This window comes from Pholcus phalangioides, unplaced genomic scaffold (genome assembly GCF_987345545.1).
Source record: "Pholcus phalangioides strain wild (caught in Gottingen) unplaced genomic scaffold, Ppha-v1.0 ptg000015l_1, whole genome shotgun sequence".
In the NCBI taxonomy this organism is placed as follows: domain Eukaryota; kingdom Metazoa; phylum Arthropoda; class Arachnida; order Araneae; family Pholcidae; genus Pholcus; species Pholcus phalangioides.
This window is the reverse complement of record NW_028301608.1, coordinates 114,106,490-114,121,854: the sequence shown is the minus strand read 5'-3', so window position 1 is coordinate 114,121,854 and position 15,365 is coordinate 114,106,490. Positions and strand designations below refer to the sequence as shown.

At 35.5% G+C, this 15,365-nt stretch overlaps 1 long non-coding RNA gene across 1 annotated transcript; it reads right to left on the bottom strand.

The window, feature by feature from the left end:
* Positions 1-4,658: 4,658 nt before the first annotated feature.
* Positions 4,659-7,668, bottom strand: LOC149077633 (uncharacterized). Its single transcript, XR_016194001.1, has 3 exons — positions 7,488-7,668; positions 6,319-6,395; positions 4,659-4,730 (listed from the first exon to the last, which is right to left on the bottom strand). It is a non-coding gene; the product is annotated as an uncharacterized LOC149077633 (long non-coding RNA).
* Positions 7,669-15,365: the final 7,697 nt, after the last annotated feature.

Genomic DNA, 15,365 nt, shown 5'->3' with positions numbered 1-15,365 from the left:
TGTCCAAGTGCTAATGCGGCATTTATCTCACCAACAGTCCGTCGTAGAGGTATAGTTTCAGTTTAAAAAATGCTCAAAAATAGTTCAAAAATTACCCTTTACGAGTTTTGAGAGTGAAGATACAGTGTGTCATAAAATAAAAAAAAATCTAAATTTTTATAGTCATCCCGTCCTCTAATTTCCGATTAGAAAGTTGTTGCCCAATCCCTTCTGAGGCTAACAAAAAATTTCAAGTTCCTAAGTGCAATATTCGCTGAGATATTCGGATTGGTCCGTGAGATTTTGCTGTTCTTTCATAACTTCCAAGGATTCGAATATATTAGCAAATATTGCACTCAAAAACATGGGCTTTTTTCTGTTGGCCTCAAGGGACACATCGCAGCAAGTTTTGAAAGTTAGAGGACAGGGTGTCCATATAAAAAAATAAGACTTTTTATTTTATGACACGCTGTGTTTTCAGTCCCGAAACTGGCACGGGGTAATTTTTGAAAGCCTTCTGAGCATTTGTTAAAATTGGAATCATGCCTCTACGACGGACGATTGATGAGATGAAGGCCGCATCAGCACTTACAGGACACCGTTTATGTAAAATCAAAATTTTGAACCGGTCTTTTTGAGAAATTTTGCATACATACCCAACAAGACCCGACTGGAACGATAGGCTACATTATAAGTTCATCAGAGCTGAGCGAAAGACCGGCGGGAATCAATGGCTCGTTACCTTCAACAGACTTCTGGAATGCTTACTTTGGTTGACGTGGTTCGCAAACAAAGTGTTTCAGACAATATTATCTTTTCAAACAGTTTGACACTTCTTTAATGAAGAAAATCCAGGAAGCTCGGGTATTATATTGCTAGTATGCGTTAATAGCTTTCACGAATCAATAATTATATTCCTTGATTGGAGGCTTTCATTCTTTCAAACAGAGCACGCGCTGGGGTGTGGCCATGATCAATTTACTACCGAAATGAGTTGTGCCGGAAGTGTGCATGTGCACCTAGCAGTCTGAGTGCTTATCTTGTGTTGCGTTTGCTATTCCAGTACTGCCATCTATGTACTATATTTCAAGTTGTGAGTGAAGTGTAATGATTGAATAGGCATTGTAGGTCCATTGTTCTTCGTGTGCCGAAGCTTTTTAACGGGGAGATCAACTCGCGTTCGCAGTTTGGAACCACAGATATCTGATTAGAGACTACTACTACTTCACCAAACACCAACTCTGACCATATCGTTGTATTGCAATTTACTGCCATTAATGAGTTGGGTTCGAAATGAAAGCACCATCTATCACGGGTCACCTCAATCTCGTTTGGAAAATATCTTACCTATATTTTTTTCTGGGTTTGACGCAGGGACCATGATGACAACCTCCACGGTGGTAGACGAGCATCTTACCGCCACGCCACTCGGGCGCTCTAATTAGCTACGAGATTTTTATAAATGAACAATTATGTTGCTATCATGCATCGTTCCACTTTCTAAAAAGAGTTTTCCCTTCGTTCGGTTTTTGGCGAATTATTTTTCATTCGTTAACCTCATTAACGTAATAAGTTATTCAACTAATTTCTCGCCACAATAGCTCCGAAATACTATTTTTATGGGTTGAAAGAGCATTGAATAATTCATGATACACATTTTCTAGGCGACCTGTTTCGTTATCACTTACTTTTTTGCGCATTATTCTCGTGAAGATTCTTCTAAAAAGTTACTTCCGATGAAATATTTTTTTCGTCTGGAAGAGCATTATCCAGATTCTCTTCCGGTTAATCATTCGGTCAACGACCACAGAACTAATGATACCGATCATTCTTTGCAGCGTTTCTACCCGAAAGGAAGGATTTCCTATCTTTAAGAAACTTATTTTCAGATCTCAATAAGATAGATTAGGTAGGCTAAGTAATCGTTTTAATATCGAATATAAGAGAAGATGATGTAAAAAGCGTGTGCTTTGCAGCAACGTTTTTTCTATAGCTATTGTTGCAATATTAATAAATAACTTTTCTTCTGATTATAAATATTTTCGATTTTATGAGAAATACGAAATTTAGACAGCTGACTAATTGGCTGGACTATAACTGACTAACTAACTTACAACCATTCGTAGAGAGTGTTCGATCATGTACGAACTACCACTGGTACATATGAAACGTAAATAATACAGGGTGTTCTGTTAGTGGACCAACAAACTCAGATGATTGTTAGTAGGCATCAAAAAGAACAAAAATTGCAACGGAACATGAAAATCGCGAAAAACGCATGTAGGATTCGACGTCACGCTGGAACGACAAAAAGTACAATATTAACTACAAAAAGATTTATTTGACTAATTATTACAAGTGGCGGCCGCTGACATCATTGCGTAGTCTACAGCGATGTAAAAACGATTCCCGGATGCGTTCGAAGATACCAGGTATGCTTTTGATGTCGTCCGCATAATTTACGTCGTCATTGATAATAATTAGCAATTTTTATGAAATCATTAAGAATGGACCGGTAATTTGTCACGTTTTTGTATAACAAAAATGTCGATTTTTCTATTCGAATCTATAAGAAACTTTTAACTGGGGATGGAAAAGTGTTCGTTAAAACGGGATTCGACTATATTTAAATAATTAAAATTTTAACACCATTAATTTCTATTCTAATCTCTTTGGAAAAAAAAAGCTGCAGATAAAATGCAGTGGTAGATAATCCGTAATAAGAAATTGAATTGTTTTTCAACACACAAAATCCGCGGATTTCACGTAAGAAAGTAAGGTATTTAACGTCTCAGTTTCTCATATTTTTACTTTGTGTCATACAATGTTATAGACATAAATTATAAAGTTTACATTTTGTCTTCAATAGAAACAGATTAGTTTAGGTATTTAAAAATAATAATCATCTCACTTATTTGCGGCAACGAACACGTGCTAAAAACTACGGTACGGATGTGAAAAATGCAGACTGGCAAAAGAATACGGAAGAGTAGATGACTTTGCCTAATAGTATTCAAAAAATCGTCAACGAATAAGGCAAATACCAGGAAATACTGAAAAATTCCTAATGCATTTCGACATGAAAGTGAGCGGCGATGGTCTCACTGCTGGCAAAAAGGCCATAGATTCAAATTTCAGGAAGCGAGAGTTTTTCACAAAGTGAAATCCACGGCCGATTTAGACTTCTACGAAGACACATTCATCCGCACCGATCGCAGCGCCACGGCTTAAATTCATTACGAGCAGGAATTTAAACAAAATTCGAATAGACCAATCAGGTTGTTACAAAAGACTTGCACGCAGGCATGGGTAGAAGTGCTTACGTTGCCTCTTGCGACAGAGCCTGGGGGTGAACTATCTCTGCAGTCCTTAGTAACTACTAGTCCTAATGAACTACCGGTCGGAGGACTGAAGCTAAGGACCGCTTCAACTACTAGTAGTTAAGAGGTACTATGTACTACCAGTCCTTAAGGTCACGTGACGTGAAACAGTAGTTAGAGGGGGAGAAAATTTTTGGTTTCGAGAGTAACAGATCTCTAACCAATCGGGATGCCGTTTGAAGCCTACAACTACTACTAATTATTTAAAAATAGTTTTTCCGCAGTGGGTTGTGGCAGCGATTTCATGTTTACAAACAAACATGTTGTAAACAAACTTTTTTTTCCCGAGGGACTCGCCATACATATTTTTTACTCTAATATCGCTGGCTAGTTTAATTATTTTGTAAACGTATGAGGACGTTGCATTTTTCATCTTGCGACTTTTTTTTAGAATAAGATTCAGTATATAATAATAGTCAAAGTATTTTTCTTGTCCGAGCTCATGGACCCCACTTTTGGATGCTTGAAGAAGCGAGTATATGGGACCCCAGCTGCATATAAGTGGGTCGCATACTGATGAAATCAAAATTTGGAAGAAAAAAAAATTCTTACAACAAAATGCAAGAAATTAAGGTTACCGGCACTAGTTGAGCCTATGGCCGTAATGTGCCTTTTCGGGGCAGACTTTCTCCTTTTTTTCGGGGGGGGGGCGGCTCTTCTTAAAAGGGTTATTATTCAAAATAATTATAGATTTTTGGGCCCCCTATTCACCTCAGGAGCCCTAATCGAGGCCCCAGCTGAATACTATTTTTAATATTGAGTGCCATTTTTTTTGAAAGACCAATTTGTTAAATTATCCATTTTTATTCCTTTTAAATTCATTGAAACAACAAATCGCAAATTCTTTCTGGAGCAACTAAAATAATATATTATTGATAATTTATAATTAAAAGAATTAACTGCTTTGCTGCATATTGTAGTTCTGTATTTTAAACTATGGGTTTCTCCTCCAGTATTAAAAAATATTATCAGAACATTATTTTCTATGAATGAGCACTTACCTGTTAATGCAAGTGAATACTTCAATATTTAAAATATATATACTTCTATATTAAAGATCTTTCATCAATTTATCTGTTTCATATTTAGCTTCCAACAAATAACTTCACCTGATAACTTTCATTTGATCGTATATTTCATTTCAGTTGATTAGAAGATGAATGATTGAAGTTGATTAATAGAAACATGAATTGAATAACAACTTGCACACATGATTTGTCATACAAAAACATTTTATTTCAAACATATGTTCATAGAGAGTTATCATAATCACAATTTATTGGTTGTATTTTTCTTAGAAATCGCATCTTTCAAGAATATAATTTTTTAAGATTCATAAATTTTCATCTGCATCTTCAAATGTTGATTTACCTGAAATTAAAAAAGAGGAAGAAAAAAAACACTTTTATTACGCTTATCAATATTTAAATGTACTGTATATTTTATTTCAAATTATAACACAGTCTTTAGTTGTATAAGTAGAGATAATTCGTGCACAATAGCACTTAGTCGACATTGAGTCGACTCGCCACCATTTTATCACAGTAGGATCCAAAATGTATAAACTGTGTTTTGCAAGGGAGGCCTGGCGTTCCACATAGATGCACATGTTCATGTCTAGATGTATTTACCTAGGGCTTGGCAAATCTTAAGAGCCAACATTGCAAAAAAAAATTCATACTGACACCTAAAATTTTCTATGCAGATCATAAAATATTTGGAGTTTATGTCCTGCATCTTCCAATATGTGAAGATCATCACCAAGTGCTGAAAAAGTTGAATATAATTTGTTTTTACTTTGGATTATTTCTCCTAAAAATATGCTTGGCTGCCAAGAAATTTGGCCGGCACCTAAAATGTTTTTCAATTTTTCGAGCCATGGTTCTACCCTAAAATTTTGGTCAGACAGATGAAGTGAAAAAACCTATTGGCACGCAGCTAACTTCAAATTTTCACTTTACTTTCAGCTTCGCTCTAAGACACATCCTTAGCAACCTCTTGTGGATCGGGGAACCCTATTTAAATTAACATAGAAATTTTGCAGTGTTGTATGGTCTTACTAGTTAAAAAGTATAATATTATTTGTCGTCAAACATATTGTTTTAATATTTCCATTCACAAAATTTGCTCATCAGTAAATATAACACGTTTTTCAAAGAATTAATATTGCTTTTCAGTTAGCAAAGCTTCTAAAGGTTTTTTTTTAATGTCCTCCCTCTCATTTATATAGCCAAGACAGGTTTTTCAACAGTATACATGTTTTTACTTGCACTGGTCAAATTTTGAGTGGTACAGGTAGCCATTAAGAAATCTATCTTAATTTGCTCAATTCAATTATATCAAAAAGAGTTGTTCTTCCAATAGCATCTGAAAAAATTATTATAAAGAAAATTACTCATAGCAAGATATTTCTCGAGAAAAACCAATATGGTATGGACTAAAAACAATGCCACCTTCCCCCCCCCCCTGCTTATTTTGTTTTTGCACATATAAAATGAGTTGCTGAAACTACAATAATTTCAGAGGGAAGTATGTTTCTGTTAAGTTTTATATTGAGAAATATTCAAGTGATTTTACAGTTTACTATTTTTATGAATTTTCTCAACTTAAAATTGAATGTGTATAAAATAGGTTATTTTATTCATCATGCAACATAAATGAGACACTGAAATGCATTTCTTAATAAACGTGTGAATTTATGTAATACAGCCTCTCCGAAACGCTATTATGTCTGCGATCTGATATAACGCCAAAATTCTTTGGGTGGGATGGTGGCATTAAATCGGGGGTTCGACTGTATTTGTTCCACTAGGGTTGTTGATACAAATGAAATCAGTGAAAATGATGCGACACAATGTTAAAATTTATGTCATTAAATCATGCATGGAAATATTTTATTTTACATGAAAATAATAATGGAAACTGTTGCTCAAAGTCAAATACAAAGAATTAAAATTACCTTTGTTTGCTCTGGTATAATTGTTTGGTAACTTTGAAAACCTTCACATAACTTCGTAGCTACCTACAGCCAATTTCCTGGGAAACAAAATTTTTCAAGAGTTAGAAAAGTCTCACAAATGTATATACAATATATATATATATATATATCAGCTGTTTACTAACAACATCGTTAAAAAATAAATGCTTGTTAAAAGTTTAAATGTTAAAAGTTTCAGTTCCATAACATCTCAAAATGTTACATTTTAAAGTTCTTAAGTATTCGACATGGAAATTTTTTTTCTGTCGTTACCCATACACACAAAATCAAAAACAATTTTTGGCAAAAAATTCAATTTGAACACACACAGCAAGGCCATAACCCAAATACTGAAGTAGTAATATGTTTCAAACACTAATCTGCTTCCTTTCATTATAATATATATATATACCTCAACACTAAAAACTGTGCGTGAAATTAAAACTTTGTTTTTTAGTCCCATTGTACGAACTTCATTTTTTATATCAACAAAACAATGATTCCTTATTAAATATTCATCTCAGAGCGAGTTACAGAGTGCAATTTTTAAAGTAGTAGCATATGATTTTTTTCTGAAAATTTAACTTTCATTAAGTATTACAATATTGTTCATTTGAACAGTTCAAAATATCAAATCTATATTTTAATCCTTTACACTAAATTTAGTGCATGAGTTTTACAAAATTTAATATTTAACATTACTGCCAATTTTTACCATGCTTTATTTCAATTTCACCATTACTCATCACAAAAAAATTAATTAAAATTTTTGTCATTTAGGTGCTATAATTTATTATCAATGAATTGTATTTGTTATTATTTATTTACGCATGTGCTCAATTCATTTAGACATAATTTTTCATTAAAAAAAATTAATGTAGCAAAAAACATAGAATGTAAAATTTCAATCTGATATTATCGTAATAGAAGATTCATCTTTCATTCGCCATGTAAATATTTTCAATACAACCCAAAATATACATGGGCTATTTGATATTTTTCCAGCATTACCAAGTGGGATCCACTGCCCTATTGATTGCGTGACATTGTCCATTTATATTTTTAAATAACGCATTTACCGAGCAAAAAAATATTAATAATATCTCTAACACTTTTCTTATATAGTTCGATAGCAATAAAATAATTCTTACCTCAGTAATGAACATGCTAGCACTTCGTCGTGGCTTCGATCGCCGATGTCAACATACACGTATGTATACTACAGCAGGTTTTTGAGGATATAACGATGAATCACTTCAACTTTGATGACACCGAAGATATAATCCAAGTTTTATCTGTCATTATTATCGTAAAAAATTTTTTAATTCGAAAAAAAACAGCATCATCGCTAAATATCACAGCGAGAGCTCGCGGCCAGAGGCAAAATTTCCTCTTTTCCAAGATTTCCGCCGTGAACTACTTTTCTTGCTGCTTTAGGACTGGTGCTAGGCAGTCCTTAGCAGCGGTCCTAAGTAACTACTAAAAAAAAGTCCTTAGCTTAGAGATAGTATCGAAAAGTCGAACTACTGGCCATCTAAGGACAAATCGGGGCTTAACTACTTTTTTTCGGCTAAGGACCGCAGAGATAGTTCACCCCCTGGGTATCTCGCGGTTTCTCCAGTATTTCCTGGTATTTGCCTTATTCGTTGACGATTTTTTGAGTAACTATCAAGTAAATCACTACTTCATCTCATTCTAACTTAATGCTTTCCAATGCCATTGTATAATATTTTATTTTGTGTATATATTGTTTATAATTTTTGTTATTTGCATTTTTAATAGGGTTGCTGTATTTTTGAAATATATGACATCCATATTTTTATGGGCATCTTTTTCTCAGCCACCTCGTTGGGCGTTTTGCCTGTCGTGGCGTTGTTTTTGTACTTGTATAATAACATTAAATTTGATGCAAAGCAAATTTTACAAGCCTTTATGTCAGAGGTGCACAACCTTTGTCTGTCGGGCTAAATGCGGTTCGCTAATGTTCCATTCGGCCCACGAAAGGTGTTCCGGTCGAAAAGTAACATGATCTATATATCTCCTCCATAAATTTACGGGGAATCAGGATCTGTAGGGTACATAACAAATAATCGGCAAACAACATTGTCAAAGGCAAAGAAAAGTGCCCATTATAGCAAAAAAATTGTCAAAGGCAAACAAAAGTGCCCATTATAGCAAAAAAATTGCCCATTATAGCAAAAAAATTGTCAAAGGCAAGTAAAAGTGTCAATTATAGCCAAAAAAGTTTTCAAAGACGAGTATAAGGGGCCGTTCAAGTATTATCAAGTATTAGTATTTAAGCAGCCGTCAGAAAATTTCTACCCATTTTATGACCCTCTTGTCATCAAAATTTCGTCAGCTCTGCACCCCATCTCCTAACCCTAACGCATATTGGATAGGCATTAGAAACGTACGTGGCGGAAGGGTGCTTATAGAAACTAACAGAACACCGTTTCATTACATGTATGTTATTTTTTCTCCTGTGAGAAAATTATAATCTACTTTAAAAACTCGCATGAAATGGTGGGGGGGGGGGGGGGGGAGGAATGTAATAATTAGAAAATGCAATGAAAACATCATCTAGAGATACGTTTCTTCCACAATGTGAATTTACTTATCCATTAAACGGAATTCAAGGTATTTGAAATGTAAATGACATTCGTGCGTGTTTTTTGAGAGAAACCAGAATAAAACCGATATTTCTTAGCAAAAAAAAGTACCAAAATGTTTTTTTTAAAGCTAATACAGCTGAGAGAGTATCGGATATTTTATTCAGCAGTAAAAGCAGATCACAGAGGATTTTAGATGCGGGAGAAATTCCATGAGACCAATAACCTCCAATGAACGAACCTAGAAGAGGGATAGCGAATGAATCCTTTAATTAAAATGTATCGCGATGCCGGTCCCAAGAGGTATCTGCTTAAAAGGAACATCGGAAGCGGGAAACCAGCTGAGATGAAAATAGCGACACGTGGCTGTTTGGTATGTACGACATGCTTGTAAACGCTAACAAATAATCCCATTTTATCCAATAGAGAGTACACACAGTATGAACAAAAAAAAAAAAAAAACACTTCCTGACTCAGGGGAGTCTTAAACTTTATATCTAAGCATTTCTCTCTCTCTCTTGCTCCTTTTTCCCTTATATTCCTATTTATTTATTTAAAAACTCTAATACCTTCTCGTCGTTTTCTGAAATTGAATTTTTTGAACAAGTGACCGCCTCGATACTTTGTTCCGACCTACAGGTGGGAATGGAAATACACCGTATGGAAATACACCGTATTTCCATACGGTGTCATTTAACTTAATACTGATATATTGCGACATACATAGATGGGAGTATATTGCTTAGTTTACTATTTAAGAAAAAATAAAACGTTCTTTTTCAGCATAGGAAATAGCATTGAATGTAGGAGGATAATAGGCTTTCTCACAATCTTCAGCAAAGTATGAAGATCCCGGGGCCAATAGCCCACGATCCAGGAAAAGGTTTACTGCCATAAGTTTTGTCTACATTTATGTTCACAATCTTGAGTGGAGACTGAAATGAAGTTGGATATATGTTTCTGAATGTTTAGAGATAACTAAGTGTAATTATTTACGAGATATCCCGTATAATTTTCAGTTGCAAAATAACTAACTCATTTATCTTTTGATTACCGAGATGTAATTAAGACGATTGTGAGTGGCTTTTAGTGGGTAAAAATTTCACCGAATTCGGACAACTTCAGAAGACACTCACAATTTATCAAATTGAAAGAAGGTACAAAAATTCGACGACAGGCGTCATCACCTCTCAACAAATTATTCTACGTTTTTTTGGAGAAGTTTAATTTATATAACACTGTAGTTGACGAAATGAGTAAAGGAGAAAATTTGGTTGACGGTGATGATCAAGTTTGGCACGGACAATAGCTGTTTCTTAAAATGAAACTTACTCTTTAGCCCGGAATCTTCTCAAAATTCAAAGTGTTATCGGTTATACAGTCGACGCTCGTTGTAACGACACCCCACGTTATAGCGACTATTCCATTACAACGACTGGTAGGAAAATTTGTCCAAATGATTGCACGTAGCGACTGTGCTATATGCTTTCCTTCCGACCTCCCAATATAACGTCCGTTTTCAGTGGAACGATGGTAACGAGCGTCGACTGTATCACGAATGGTAAATTTTATAACCTGATCTTCACGTATTCCCAAGGGATCAGCATGACCCGCCCAGGGAATTTGTTAGTATTAGTAGACATCCATGCCCGAACCGGGATTCGAACCCAGACCTGCACAATGAGAAGTTAGTTCTCTAACCACTCGACTGCCAGGCGGCTCAAATCTGCATTTAGGCTCAGTGCGCAAGGGATTATACGGGTTTGGGAGGAGACAAAGCTATTAACAATAAGAATTTTGCAAAGTAAGACACACAACTTGTCTGATTGATCCAGTATACAGAACTCGCGAAACCTCCGAACATCCTACAGTACAATATGCGGGTATCTTTTATCAGTTAAAATTTTGAACTGAACATTTTTACGTTTGTGTTAAAACGTGTTAAATTTTCCAACCTTTTGAAGTAGGATTAGAAAACGTATAGGTACACACACACTTAGAAATCTTAATTCATTTGATATTAAATATTTAATTTGATCGAATAAACTATTTCTCACGATTTGCATTGGTTAACCCTTACTGGTCTAGAGGTTTTTTCCGCACTTCGTTGGTGCTGTTCCTACTTTATAGCGCCTTCTCCGCAATGAGGAAAGACCCTTGAATGTTTGTTCCCATACGATTTTTGTACAGCATATAGATTCTGCTAAAAAGCCGAATTCACAGGAGCTTCCCTATTATGATGAGGGGGCCATTTAATAATGAAGTGCCGCTGTTTCCTGATGCCGTCTTATGCCAAGGTAACTCGACTTAGAACCGCAAAAAAAAGGTTGTGTTTAAAATTGTTTTGAAGACAATTTTCCCGTTTCAAACTCACAGAAGTTTTAGTGACCTTTGCGACGTCTATTATACACTTGCGTAGGAAGATAGTTTCAGTGCTTCGTTGTTTCAAAGCTTCGTGATGAAACATTTGCCAGCCCCTACAGCAGAAAAGTTGCGTGATCAAGTTATTATTCCTCTTCCAATTCCTAGAACTATAATTAGATAGAATCTAGTTACATACTGACAAATGTTTCTATGAAGAGAGGCTTGATTTTGATTGGAAAGTGCAGGAGACCGTGGAGATATAATTGAGAATTTGAGATTTTCAACGGACCAGAAATGATGGATGCACAGCAGCCATCGATACTTCAATCAAGACCTTTAACAAAAGTACACCAGTTTAGCGTCCAGCTCTGGTGGTCGGTTGAAGTTGGTTTTCTGCGGTTTTCCAACTTGGTGGCCTGAATGAGAGCCAGTCTTCCATTTGAAAAAAAAGGTCTCTTTGCTGAGAGGAGTCAGACCTTCAACACGATGATTAGATAACATGGAAATTCAAGAAAGTTTCCTCATTTTAACTTTAAAATATGGAAGACAGATGACAGCACCAGTGCAACACGGAACAGACATAATTCTGACGATATAAATACGTTAGGGCAACGCACGCACACATTCGTGCATGAAATTTTATTCTTTATTTCTCATATTTCTAATATTCCGTATTTTTCATATTTTAATAGTTTTTTTTCTTTAGGGGTCATTCAAGTATTACGCAGGCAGATTGTCAGCCATTTTTGACCCCCTCCCCCCCTTGTGAGCAAAGTCAGCAAAACACTAATCCCCCTACCCCCTGTCAGCAAAATTTCTTCAGCAGCTTAGAATATTTCATATCTTCAAAAAGGGGTGGTTGATGACATAAACAACCTTCAAACCCCCTCCCCCCCCCCTCAAAATGCAGAAGAACTAGTTACGTCACTAGATATGTTACTAGATACGTCATTGGTCGTGCTTGCGATATTCTCTGAATTTGAGTGGATTACCAATGAGTATTGCTTTAAAAACGACGGTCAAAAGGAACTATTGACTCACAGAAGCATATAATTAGTTGTTCATGAATACACAGAATCGTATCATTTAGCATTCAAATATAACTATCTGGCAATCCTCATGCTGTAGCTTTATTTGTTGAACGTACATTTCCTCCACGCAATCGATTCTAAAAAAAGTAAGGCACGTGGTGTCTTTGTGCAGATAATGACGTTAATAACCAGATATTAACGCTAAGCTTTTTTTAATCACGGGCAATGCTACAGTTTTTTACACGCATGTGCCCGAAATTAAAATAGATTTGTTGCTGTAAAAAGATAACCGCGTTCCCAAGATAGTATCATATTAGCGTAATTCATGCAAATGCTCTTTAGAAAGATATAAGTAGATATTTTCGTCCCATCTGTAGCATCTACAACTCTACGACGTCAATTATGGAGAGTACTCGTTGAATAAAGGAAGTCCTTGCAGTTCAGTTGCATGGCATAGATCGAGGGTTCTCAATGTGTAGGAGAGTGCGGGCCACTTGAACTGTGAACGCACCGCGGATCAATTGTCCAATCTGTAAATGTGCCGCGGATCAATTGTCCAATCTGTAAATGTGCCGTGGATCAATTGTCCAATCTGTAAATGTGCCGTGTATCAATTGAGTGTTCTGGAAATGTGTTGCGTGCCAGTTGAGTGATCGGGAACTATGCCGCGGGTAATTTGAGTGATCTGTAAATGTACCGTGGGTCACAAAAGATCTGGGAATGTGGTGTTGGTCATTTAAAATTTAAAAGATATGAAACTACCCACGGATAACTTGGATCTGGGACTGTGCAGACGGTTTATTAAGTGATCAGTACATATGCCGCGTGTCCATTATCTTATCTGCAAATGTAGGTCACATAAGTGACCTATAAATACGCTACTACTACTACTAAACCACACATGCACCTCGTCCATATTCCTCTGCGGAACCTCTAACGAATTGGTACATGCGGGAAAGTGCGTTTACGTGTAGTGAAACCTGACGTGAAGTTTGTTTCTGTGTAAATAAATACGCTGCGGGGTTTTTCTATGAATACGCTGCGGGTCAATTCAGAGATCGGGAAAATTCCAGTTCATTTTTATAGAAAATTATGTATGTGGTCGCGGGCCATTTCAGATGAAGCCTGTCGTAGATGATATGCCTACATATATGCTTTGGTCTTGAATACTAGTCAGGCTTTGCCAATAAACTGGCTTTTCCGGTTTTTGCTTTAGTTTAACGAATGGCCTAGTGACTATATTTTACAATAATATTGTGTCCCCCCCCTGAACCTATATGGGTACTCCCAAATCCACACCGAAAGCTTTTACCGGTATATTCACATTTTTCGATTGTTGCTTTAGCTCTTAAAGTTACCTTGTGGCCACGTAGGTTACCAGTGATTTGTGGATTTAGTTTTTACTTGTGGATAAGTGTTTTTATCTTCCTCGTTAAAATTTATATTTTTTGGCATTGCTGTCTTCAGACTATTATGATTATTAAGAAGTATGAATTTTTTTTTGCTTCTTCGGATAAGAAAGTATAATGTTTCTTTTATATATGGAAAAGGGTAGAAATCTGCGTTTTGCTCTCGCCTGAAAACAATGGAATCCAGGAATATGCGAGTATTTGCGTAAGACCTCCTTTATTTTTTAAACATTGAAAAGAGGATTTTCCCTTTTCGAGTTTCCCGCTTAAGAGGTATTTTGGCGAAACAGAATAGAAGAAATCCTATACGCCTTGAATTCACAAACTTACTTTACTAAATTTTTAGGGCAGGGTTTCCGATGTTCCAATTTTCCAAGATGGATGAAAAGCACTTCTGAAATCGGAATAATGTTCCTCGAGTAATGTTCAAAGAACGGCTCTTATATAAGAGATCCTAAACACCGTATTCTGTACAGTAATTTTTCTTCTCAATGTTAAATAATTTTATTTAGGTTCAATGACATACCAGCAAACAATATGTGATATATTATTATTATGCAAACATAATGTATTTTGATTACGTTCTCATACATGCTATTTCTTCTTGTTTGATTTGACTGTTTGACATGAATTCGACCGAAACTGATTCGAAATATAGTCGGCGCCGCACATTAGAATCATAGATAATGCTATCATTCAGATATTGTTATATCTTTTCCAAAGAACGGACCAAAATCATAATATGGAAAAAATTCACTGATAGTCATTGGGACTTCGGATAATGTTGTCAATTTCTTTCCCCCAATCGAAAGGGTTTTTTTTGCGCATTTCGAAGATTAGGTTTGACCAAACTTATTAAATCAAATTTATTCACTTCACCATAGAGATTTAACGTTAATTTTGTAAAACGCATTTATCATCCAGAGGCTAATTTTTCCTTGTAAATTATCGTTATCAGGGTACAAGGTTATATCAGGATACAAGCATAGAGTCCGGATGTGATACGTTAAATTCCGTATTCACCGACATGCTTTAAACTGTAGTCACACAATTTTTGGATAAGAGATCAACAGAGATTGGTTAAGAACATGAATTTAACCAATCCGCGTCGATCTCTTATCAAAAAATTCTGACTAGTTTAAACCATGTCGGTGAATACCGCCTTAAGTGGAGTGGACTGTAGTTCCATTAGAGTATTACAACACCTGAGTAGTCGCCATCAACACAGGTTGGAAATTAAAAACGTATCCAAAAACTTCATTTCATTTGAGTAAGTAAGTAATGAAGGAACTAATGAATAGATCTAGGATTCTTATGACCTAAAAACTGACAGAATGCTCAATACTTATGCTCCATAAAAAATGCATTTATGCCGTAAAAAAACAAAAAAATATGCTGCGTAAAAACCTTAAAAATATGCCTTATAAAAAAAACGACCAAAAGCTTCAAATTTACTGGAAATGATGAAAAAAATGCTGCATTGCTTAAAAATCAGGGGAAGAATGCGAAATCGTAAAAAAAAATGCAGTCATAGAAATCCTAGCACTATTAATGAAAAATATCATACATCCAGCTACTGTAGATTTTAAAATGCACATTTCACATTCATAAAAAAG